At 39.1% G+C, this 10,085-nt stretch overlaps 1 protein-coding gene across 13 annotated transcripts in view; it reads right to left on the bottom strand.

The window, feature by feature from the left end:
• The window catches only part of KIF1B (kinesin family member 1B), a 132,067-nt gene that overhangs the window by 100,737 nt on the left and 21,245 nt on the right, over positions 1-10,085 (bottom strand). The gene's annotated exons all lie outside the window — the stretch shown is intronic.

Here is a 10,085-nt window from a genome sequence, read left to right as displayed (position 1 = left end):
TCTAACTCTCTATCTCTCTCCCTTCCTCCCTGTAAAAAATCAATAAAATATATTTTTAAAAAAATAAATAAAAATAAAATATGTTTTTATTGATTTTAGAGAGAGAGGAAGGAAAGGGATATATAGAGAGAAATATCAATGATGAGAGAGAATAATTGATCAGGTGCCTCTGCACACCCCCTACTGGGGATCGAGCCTGAAACCTGGGGACTCAACCACTGAGCAACACCAGCAGGGCCCAATGGACTTTTCTTTCTGAATTAGTAACAGTTGAGATCTAACTCACTTCCTTTAACCCAACTAAGAAATGGGATATTTCCAACCATTAATAAAAAGAGGAGAGGGGGAAATGGCAGGGAAGGTGGTGGTGATACAGGTGACCCCAGCTACACATTAGAAAAAAACATTATGATCTAATTTATACTGGATATAAATAACTAAATCCTAGCAGAAGTAGTAGGATTATGATTAATGGCTGGGGGGGGGTGTCAATCGGGGGAAAAGTAGACATATGTAAAACTTTAGACACAAAAAAAAAGAGAGAGAGAGGAGAGGGGAGACAGTAGATTTAATTAGAAAGGTTATAGATTTTGAACTCAAAGGACCAGCATCAGTGCCTATATATCGATATCTTTTAATATTCTACGCATATGAAAAACAATAAAAATATATTTAGTTTTTTTGGTGTGATCTTGGGTATTGTTTCACTTTTGTGTCCTCTTAAAAACTGAGATAATTCACAGGATTAAATATGTAAAGCACTACACAAATGTTAATTTTCAATAATAGGTATTCTACCTTGGTTTTTATTTTTCAAATGAGTTCAAATGCATTTTATTTTTAGACGACCTACATGACATGTTATTCTTAAAAACAATGCCTCTACTCCAAATATATCAAGGGCAAAATAAATAAAGAGCTCAAGATAACATCAGTCCCATTGTCCTAGTCCTCATGTGTAGATGGAAAGCAGCAGCCAGGTGCTCACTTCGGCAGCACATAACTAAGATTGGAATGATACAGAGAAGATTAGCATGTCCCCTGCACACAGATGACATGCAATTTCATGAAGCGTTTCATATTTTTAAAAAAAGAAAAGAATTAAAACTGTGGTACATCTACACAATGGAATACTATGCCGCTATAAAAAAGAAGGAACTTTTACCATTTGCAACAGCATGGATGGAACTGGAGAGCATTATGCTAAGGAAAAAAAGCCAGTCGGAGAAAGATATATATCACATGATCACACTCATATGTGGGATATAATGATCAACATAATTTGATGAACAAGAATAGATCCAGAGACAAATGGTGGGGGGGAAGGGGGAGGTTACATAGCAACCAAAGGACTTGTATGCAATCATATGTAAAACTGTAGACAATAAAAAATAAAAATAAAAAAGCAAAGAAAAACAGCAGCCAGTTATGATGACAGGTGATAGATCCAAATTGCCAAATTTGTTAACATTTTTCCATTTCTAAGCCATCCTTAAAGAAAATCATATTTGAGTCACACCATTCTCACGGAAGTCCTGCAGAGCAACCATGCCATCTGTTTTCACCAATAAAGAACTGGTAAGTTTTGAAATTAGCAAGGATGTGCTTGATTTGTTCTGAAGCCCATCATAAAAGGTTTTACTCTTTCTGGTCTCTGTTCTTCAAGTTTCCCTTTAATGGATTTCATGTCATCTTTGACATACTTCTTGTAGGCTTCTTTTGTGAAGCTGGTTTCCTGCACGTGATGGTTCATGAAACTATCAAGCAGTGATTACTGTGCTGTCAGTACCTTTGCCCTCAGTAGTCATCACGTTTAATAAAAGCATTCTACCCAGACCCCCACTGAATGGGGTGTCATTCTCCAAGGTTGCCCACTCTCACTTCTCAAATGCGTACTATCACTTTAAAAAATGTACTGTACTTTGCTAAATCCTCTGTCACACTCTTGAATCCTTTCTTGTTCTGTGACAAGAACCTGGATCGGGTTGAGGTCTCCCTTGACCTCCCCAGGTGCCACCCAGCATCAAAATGACCACTTTTCCTGCAAGAAATAGACTTTTTGAGTACTGAATCAGAACATAACTCTTCTTTTAAGTGCTATATACTTCAGTTGCTTTATTTCCTATAAGATCACCTTTTCATACCACTTTTCAAGGTCCCTTTTAAACTCCTCTGCACCTGAGGCTTCTTCTCCAATCAAGATTTCTTATATTCCAGACCTGGATTCACCTCCACAAGCAACTTTTCACAGATGATCTTGGAGTCGTTTTTGACTTTTTTCTCTCACCTTCCACCTCTGATCTATCCTGTCAGCTCCAATTTCAAATGTATCCAGAATCCCATGGCTTCTTACCATTACCATCATATCACCCTGGGCCAAGCCACCATCTCTCTCACCTGGATAATGCAATACCTCCTGACTGGGTTCCCCGCCCCCACCCGAGCCCTGGAGGAGTCTAATCACCACATTGCAGGCAGTGAGCTTTCTCAGACCTCCTTGTCAAGGTTCTAGTGAAAACCTCTCAATGGCTTCCCATCAAATGGTTTTATATATGTAGTAAAACCCCAGGAGGCTTTATAATGGCTCCATCTCCCACTCCCTCTCTGACCTTCTCTCCAAAGATTCACCCCTCACTCCAGGTCCACTGGCCTTCTTATTAAAGACACAGTGTAATTATTGCTCAGAGACTCTATTTACTGCTCTACCAGGAATGCTATTCTCCCAGGTAATAGCCCACTCCCTAACTTCATGCAGGCCTGAGAAGGGAGACTGCAGGAGCGCTGGGAAATGATGTTAACACTGCATTACTCAGTCCAGTGCTTCAGAGGAGACGTGCTGTACTGGAGGGTTAATGGCAGTTAGGGTTTGTGGTGTTTTACCCGTAGGAAAAAGAAAGCTATTAGAACTTTAAAAAAATCATGCACCCACTCAAAGTCAAATCTTCTCCTGTCACCATATATTAGAATCCCCTACTCTTCCCACCCCCTGGGTGGTGGGCACACGGTGCAATATACAAATATTGTAACACAGAAACCCATACCTGAATCTATATGTTCACATTGACCAATGTCACCCCAATCAATTTAATAAATATTAAAACAAACAAACAAAAATACTACATTACAACGGCATCCAACTAGACAAGTCCATTTTCCTGATCTTCTGACTTGTCTTCCAATAGTCCCTGTGTCTTTGCTGTCTGTGCTTTTACTCAGTGTGCTCAACTCTCCAAGTACCCCAAGTCTGAATTGGCTTCCATGCTAATAATCTTTCTAAAGAAATGGTGGTTGTAAAAAATCTCAGGATCCTATTTTAAGAAAGGAAAAGTTAAACAGCACTTTCATTCATTGGACACATTCACTGGGCACATTTATTAAGTATAAACTATGTACCAGGCACTGTGCTGGGGATATAATGGCAAGCAAAAAAGTTATTTCCATCCTTCTGGAGTGTATAGCCAATGGAGGAGACAGACCTATAATTACACAAAATACAGGGTTAGGAGATACAAGGTGAGAGCAGGGGTAGTTATTTCAAATAAGAGTGGGCAGGCTGCCACCTCTGAGAAGGTGATATTTAAGCAGGGATCTGAATACATTTGAGGAACAGGTATGACCACCAGTGTAATCAGAGGGGTAAACATTGATAAGGTGTGAAATCATACAGCTAGCCAGAGGCCAAATTCCTTGTGGCCAATGTGAGGGTTGTGTTTTTGTTTTTTTTAAATTCTAAAAGTGATAGAAGCCAAGGAAGGATTTTAAGCAGAGGGGGTGACATAATCTAATTTACTTTTCCAAACTATGACTGGCTACTGCATAGAAACAAGAGCAGGAAGCGAGAAACAGGAGGCTACTGCAGACTTAGATAAGAGTGAAAACTGTAAAAAGTAACTGGATCCAAGATAGCTTGTGAAGGCAGAGATGACAGGACTTACTGATGAATTACAGGTGGCCTGTAAGAAAGAGAGAGGAGGCAAAAGGGACCCCAAACTAAAAGAATGAGTAAGAATGAAGAAGAACCACTTTAGGTGGGTAGGGAGGAAAGATAAGTATTTCTGTTGAAATACTTCTTAGGCTTTCAAGTAGAGTTAAGTTAGCAGCTGGGCAGACAAGCCTGTAGTTCTATAGAGATCCGGCTAGAGAAATGGATTTGGTAGTTACCACCACCTCAGTGACATTTGAAGCCTTGAGCCTGGGTAAAATCACTTAGGGAGTCTGTCTTCTCTAGAGACAGAGAACAGCTCAAAGAGAAGAGACACAGTCCTGGTTCACACAGGAAGGCGAGGAAGAATGGAGAATGGCCTGTGAGTAAGGAAGGCAATCAGGAGAGCATGGGTACTGAGAGCCAAGAGGCGGAAATGTTTCAAGGATGAAGTCAAGCTATATTAGCTGCTACTATTACAATGCTTATTGCCATAACCATCCTCTGGATTCCCTAGGGGAAGGAGTCTTTGTTCAGGCTACATCCTGACTTCCCCAGTAACTCCTCTGCTCACCCTCACCTCTGGGCCTTGGCTCCCTAACACTGTTCAGACCTTGTCTAGTTTCAAGGCTGTTTTCTTAAGTTTCCCTTCATATATCAGAAAGGCAGCCTCAAAACTGAAGATCTTATTGTATCTTTCCCCCAGTCCAAAGGGAAGATGATCCCACATTTATCCTCTCCCTACATCTTGCACAGCTTTCCCTTTTCATCTTCAAATGTTTTATTCCTCCTGCCGTGGCTGTCATTTCCTTAGGAGAGCTGAAGAGTGAAGACCAGGACAGCATCTTCCATGTAAAGGCTTACTTGCAGACCCTTATCCAAGATAAATGGAAATGCCTTTAAAAGGACTACCATAAATGTTCCATAGGTTTTCATTTACTGATGAACCACAGGACCATCTTCTCTTTTGTGGAGTCCCTTCAAGTCAAAATTAGCCTTACACAATTCATTAAGTCCCTTAATTTTACCCTTTTTTCCTTGCCTTCTTTCCTACTTTGTTACTTCAGCACACAGATGCAGAAATAATGTTTTAATTACTAACCATTAAAAAACAAGGCAGTCAAAACAAAATTTGTACTTAAAAGCCGTTTATTCTCCAGAATAATTTTGTTTATCTAAATCTCAAAGTCTCTATGTAGCAATTATACTGTTGTTGGCAAACTACTAAAGAATTTGCCTGCAACTACAATTAACATATCAGTGTGGTAACACTGTAACTTTATATTAACTCTTCTATCACAGCATGTGTGGGGTTTGTTAAAAATCCCAGTGACATCTTCAGCAAACTTTCTCTTCCAAAAGCTTCCCATAGCCAAAATTAAGAAAAATGGCACACAATAAAAGTATTTTATACACCATTTATATCCCAAAACCATAAAACCAAAACCCATAAGCAGCCCCCTCCCTACTCAGAATAATGTATTTCCAGAAACATATTAAAGTGGTAAAGCACATTGCTATAAGGAGGATTTGCACAAAAGACTTATAATTATAACATTTCTTAATTATTTAAAATAACAAACTTAGACTCCAAATCTTATAAACAGGATAAATGTACTCTATGTTCATGATATACTCAATCCCTTCATATTAAAAATAAACATACAATAGGAAGAAAAACTACCAGCTCTATTAGTATCACAATTTTATTAACTAGGTATAAAATAAATATGCTAGCTATAATAAATATTAAACAAACTCTCAGTTAACAATTATTCTACTCTTCCTTAGCAAATGTTTGTTAATTTTAATTTATTGATTTGAGAGAGACAGACATCAATTTGTTGTTCCACTTACTTAGGCATTCATTGGTTAATTATTGTATGTGCTCTGACCAAGAATTGAACTTGAAACCTTGGCGTATTGCAGGGGTGCAGTACCTTTCTTTCTGCCAAGGGCCATTTGGATATTCATAACATCATTTGTGATCCATACAAAATTATCAATTTAAAAATTAGCCTGCTATATTTGGTCAAACATTTAATTAACTCATCCCTAATGCCTTGGCAGGGCCAGACCAAATGATTTCGCTTGCCTCATGTGGCCCTCAAGCCAGAGGTTCCCAACTCCTGGGCGTATTGGGATGATGCTCTAACCAAATGAGCTACCCAACCAGGGCCTAAGCAAATTTTGAATGATTTTGAAGGGAGATCATTTGGAAGGTCTCAGCTAGCTTTCATTCAATCTAAATGGAACAAAGCTGTCTGAGCTAATATTAATATCCTTTTTATTCATAATTTCCCTACATTAAGAAAGGACATTAAAATAAATTTTAATCTGCCTTAGCTGGTTTAGCTCAGTGGATAGAGCGTCAGCCTGCAGACTGAAGGGTCCCGGGTTCAATTTCGATCAAGGATACATGCCTGGGTTGCAGGCTCGATCCCCAGTGTAAGGCATGCAGGAGGCAGCCGATCAATGATTCTCTCTCATCATTGATGTTTCTCTCTCTCTCACCCTCTCCCTTCCTCTCTGAAATCAATAAAAACATATTTTTTAAAAAACTTTAAAAAAGGAAAAAATAATAAATTTTAATCTAACAGTTAAATTCAAGTTAGACATAGACATTCACAGTATTTACACAGAATAGTAAAACAATATAAATATTTGAGAGGCAATATGTATAGCACCGAGGTTAAGAGTGAGGGCTCTGGAGCCACACAGCATTTTCTGGTTCTCCCAATTCCTAGATGTGCAATTCCAGGCAAGTTAGCCAGTGTCTATCCTCCTGCCTATGAATGGGGGAAGTAAGAGTAGGTATGGCCTGGGCAGTGGGGCTCAGTGGTTGAGTGTCCACCCCTGAACCAGGAGGTCACGGTTCAATTCCTGGTCAGGGCACAAGCCCTGGTTGGGGGCTCAATCCCCAGTAGGGAGCATGCAGGAGGCAGCCAATCCATGATTCTCATCAATGATGTTTCTATCTCTCTTTCCAAAGCTCTCCCTTCCTCTCTCTGAAAGCAATAAAAACTTTTTTTTTTAAAGTAAGTATCTGCCACAGGACTATTGTGAAGATTAAATGAGTTAAAATCTGTAAGTGCTTAGTTGTGCCTGACATGGCTTAAGTGTTCATTACTGTTTTTAATTACTAATCAAGCTCCCCTCCCCCCAGTAAAAGGCAACAGAGTACAAAAAAAACACCAAACAAGTAAAATCTGCTTTTGTTTTTCCCTTCATCCATTTTTGCCTACTCAAGTTTACTCAGTTACAAAAGGAACTCTTAGGTATAAGACCAGAACAATGTCATAAGGAAACAGTAAATGTAGTTAAATCATTTCCTCACTTAGGCAGCTTCTGCTAATTCTGGCCATATTGTTTTCTGTTCTGCCAAAACAAAAAAGGCTTCCCAGACATTCCTATCTTTCCTGGCCCTATCCCTCAATTATTTAGATGTCTTCCCTCAATGCTTTCATTAACAGTCATCACACGGCTTTTATTATTTATCTCTAAGACAAGACTAAAAGCTCTCTGAGATGTTTGTGGCCTTCCAGCCTATCCTTGCTGAATTAACAAAAACCTGATGTCCTATAGATGCTCTCAAAAACCTAATTTCATATTTCCACCAACTCTACTTATACATCAATCATCCACAAACAATAGAAATGTTTTCATAAAATAAGCACAGTTCTTGATATACTACCAAAAATTAAGTCTATGAATACCTACACTTCGCTTACCATATGACCAAAGTAAAGGGCCCTTCCAGGATCTCACTAATGGCATTGCTAACTCCCATTACAGTGCTTCACACCACATTGGACAACTAACAAAAGCAATCAGCATATGTTGGTGGCATGAACTTTTATTTTATTAGCATGCAGGAGGCATGATTTTTTACAGAGAGGAAGGGAGAGAGATAGAGAGTTAGAAACATCGATGAGAGAGAAACATCGATCAGCTGCCTCCTGCACATCTCCTACTGGGGATATGCCCGCAACCCAGGAACATGCCCTTGACCAGAATCGAACCTGGGACCTTTCAGTCTGCAGGCCGACGCTCTATTCACTGAGCCAAACCGGTTTTGGCATGTTGGTGGCGTGAACTTTTAAAAATGAACTCCAAAACATCTCTTGAGCACTGCAAATGTCATACAGCTGAAAGTAATATAATGTTATAGCAACTGTCTATATATATAAAAGCCTAAGCAACCGTTACGACCAAACAACTGGAATGACCAGACAACTGGCTGGTAGCTATGATATGCACTGACCCAGACCTTGCTGCTAGGGCCGATAACCCCGAATCTGGTTCACCTGCACCCCGGATCCAGACAGGAAGGAGGGGGGAGCCCGATTCCTCGTGGATTTGGCAGTGCCTTAGCTTGCTGCTGGGGCCAACCTCCCACGGCCCTTCCCCCTAGCAGGTCGCCCCCCCCATCCCCCAATCGCCAGCCAGGCCGAGGGACCTCATCTGTGCACGAATTCGTGCACCGGGCCTCTAGTATTTCAATAAAAACTAAATTAGCCTGGCCAGCATGGCTCAGTGGTTGAGCATCAACCTATAAACCAAGAGGTTGCTGTTCAATTCCCGGTCAGAGCATATGCCCGAGTTTCAGGCTTGATCCCCAGTGTGGGGCATGCAGGAGGCAACCAACCAATGATCCCCTTTCATCATTGATGATTTTCTCTCTCTCTCTCTCTCTCTCTCTCTCTCTCTCCTCCCCTCCCTCCCTCCCTCTCCCCTTCCTCTCTGAATCAATAAAAATTTATTAAAAATGAATTAATTAAAAATGAATGGGACATGGCTGCTTTCTCCTATGGAAAAAACAACAACAAATGCACATATAAAGGCCACATGCAGTACAGTTTGGATTTTAATTAAGGCAACCTCAAAAGTCTAGAACAATGAGATGCAAAGCAGCAAAGAAAAACTAGGCTTCCTACATTTTATCCAGTCTTTTCTCTTTGCTATTTTGGGATCTAGATGTGAAAACAACTTATTTAGATTATTGGAAAAGTGTAAATTATACCCTGTAATAAAAAGCAGTTGCAAACACACAATATCAAAGGCCTCCTTCAATTTAGTGATAGCTTCTATTGTTCCGGCCTTTAAAATATATATATTCTCACTGAATGTCACAATTTGGGTACCAAAACTAACCAAAAAAAAAAATTTTAACAAGTAATTTTTCAAACACTGCTCTTTACGGTATACCTCATTCTGAGAGAGGCTAGGAAGCCAAGACAAGTGGAATCGGAAAACTGAGACAGATAGTTAAATAGCAGTTTGCAGTCATCATATATAGATATAAAATGACCCGATATGTAACATATTTTATTTAATATGTGAAAGTGCAAGGAAAAGACAAGAGAAATATCCAACAAAATGTTAATGATAATTCTCTCTCAGTGGTAAGATTTTGCTTTCTGCTTTGTGAATGTTCAATTTGCCAACTGCTTTTGTTTTGAAAACAAAGGACATTATGGGTTCTTTAAATTTTAGAGCTGATTGGTTTATATTAATTATGGATATACTGAATAAATATGTTCAATAAATTGTTCTGAAATGGGGTAAGAAAGAAAAAACCTGCACTAAGAGAGCTAACAAATTATCTTCCTTTAGTATTTTTTCCCCTAAGTAAAGGTATTAAACTAGGATGAAAATCAGTGACGTAAAACTGCTATCAGCAAGAACACCAGAGGATAATGCCTCAGCAAGAGTTAGAAAAGTTGTGAGAAAGATAGTAATATGCTACTATATGCTACAAAAAAAGGGGATTGGGGGGGACTTAAGCCAGGCATTCCTGAAACTCCAAGCCTCATTTTGCTCTAAAAGAAAGCATTTAAACAAATGATTATTTTGTATATATTTCAAAGATATTTGAAAAAAAAGATATGAGAAGAAAAATTACATATAGCAGATGATGCAAGAAAGGTAAAGCAAAGTCAATTTACTGAATACCTATGAGCCACCAACTGTTTAAGGTGATTAGGGATATAAAACATAGTCTTAAAATATTCCCTTTTTCCATTAGGTTGTCTTTCTTTTTTAAAAAAATGTATTTTATTGATTTTTTACAGATAGGAAGGGAGAGGGATAGAGAGTTAGAAACATCAATGAGAGAGAAACATCGATCAGCTGCCTCCTGCACACTCCCTCCTGGGGATGT

Source organism: Myotis brandtii, unplaced genomic scaffold (genome assembly GCF_000412655.1).
Source record: "Myotis brandtii unplaced genomic scaffold, ASM41265v1 scaffold410, whole genome shotgun sequence".
NCBI classification, from domain to species: Eukaryota; Metazoa; Chordata; class Mammalia; order Chiroptera; family Vespertilionidae; genus Myotis; species Myotis brandtii.
Note: the sequence above shows the minus strand (reverse complement) of the source record. Positions and strands in the feature narration are given on the sequence as shown.